Source organism: Podarcis filfolensis (assembly GCF_964270895.1).
Source record: "Podarcis filfolensis genome assembly, chromosome: 3".
NCBI classification, from domain to species: Eukaryota; Metazoa; Chordata; class Lepidosauria; order Squamata; family Lacertidae; genus Podarcis; species Podarcis filfolensis.
The window spans coordinates 1,435,418-1,436,140 of NC_139606.1; positions in this window are offsets into that span (position 1 = coordinate 1,435,418).

Sequence of the window (723 nt, forward strand, 5' to 3'; positions counted from 1 at the left end):
CAGGCAGCTTATTTCTAAGTGGGTCACACCCACGTATCAAAGGTTAAGGTTTGAGAAGAGGCCTTCTTTTGAGAAGCAGAGAGTGTGTTTTTAAGCAAACCAAACCAGAAACAAAACAAGCTTTTTAAAGGATGAAAACCTAAAAAAGGTGCCTTTAACTTATGAATCCATTTCTGTAATGATAGGAAGCTGCCTTCTAATGAGTCAGACCACTGGTCTGTACTGCCCAGTGCTGTCCACATGGACCGGCAGCGGCTCTCTAGGGTTTCAGGCAAGGGTCTCACCTTGCTCTGCTTAGAGATGCTGTGGCGATGAAGCCTTCTACATGCAGAGCAGATGTTCTACCACTGAGCTAGGCACCTTTTTCATCCCTAGTACTCAGTTTGAAACTCAGTTTCATTCCTTTGGCATTCTATAGATAACTATTGTACCACACATTGTGTCACAACTTTAATCTGGAGTTAACAGTAATTCACAAGTAACCTTTCCCCATTGTCTTTGGTGCTGAGGACTACACACCCATAAAAACCAACAGCAAAGCATTTTAGGAGGAAAGGATACTGCAACATTCTTATGCCTGGAATAGAACTGCGCAGTGCAAACGCTCTAAGAATGCAAAGCCAACTTTGAAGAGGTCTCCTCCGCCTTCTAAACTAGGCACATAATATCTGCTCGCATCTCCACAGACTCTGCTTGCACAATGAAATCAACAGAACTCCAACA